The sequence below is a fragment of the Corvus brachyrhynchos genome, unplaced genomic scaffold, assembly GCF_000691975.1.
Source record: "Corvus brachyrhynchos isolate BGI_N302 unplaced genomic scaffold, ASM69197v1 scaffold479, whole genome shotgun sequence".
NCBI classification, from domain to species: domain Eukaryota; kingdom Metazoa; phylum Chordata; class Aves; order Passeriformes; family Corvidae; genus Corvus; species Corvus brachyrhynchos.
Genome location: NW_008240089.1, coordinates 530,677 through 531,493, shown reverse-complemented (window position 1 = coordinate 531,493; position 817 = coordinate 530,677).

Here is an 817-nt window from a genome sequence, read left to right as displayed (position 1 = left end):
CACCGCGGCACAGCCCCTGCCCACCGCTGGCCCCCGCACCGGGCACTGCGGGGTTTGGGGAACGCGCCAGGCTGGGGACAGAGCGGTGGCCACGGGCACCCCGTGGGTGGGGGCTGCGTGCGAGGCTGGGTGCGATGCCGTGGGGCACTGGGGGCATATGCTGGGTGAGAGATCTGCACACAGAATATTTGTGAGACCTGCATGTAGAGATCTACACACCTGTAGAGAGATCTGCACAGAGAGATCCACACACATGTAGATCATGGAGACAGACGCACAGAGGGCTCTACAGGAGGGATGCCCACACCCCCACTCGAGCACACACACACCTGCAGGGATGCACACACGTCTCTGGCCATGCCCACACGCACCCAGCCCTCCCTGCCCTGTGCACACACACCCCACATGCAGGGCACACACACAGGTGCCTCCCTTGCACACGGGTGTACACACAGAGCGTGCATAGACACACAGACAGTGTGCACAGACACACAGAGCATGCACGGACACACACAGCATGCACAGACACACAGACAACGTGCATAGACACACAGTGTGCACAGACACACAGAGCATGCACAGACACACACAGCATGCACAGACACACAGACAGCGTGCACGGACACACACAGCGTGCACGGACACACACAGTGTGCACAGACACACACACAGTGTGCACAGACACACACAGCGTGCACGGACACACAGCGTGCATAGACACAGACAGAGCATGCACGGACACACACACAGAGCATGCACAGACACACAGATAGCATGTACGGACACACACAGCGTGCACAGACACACAGACAGCGTG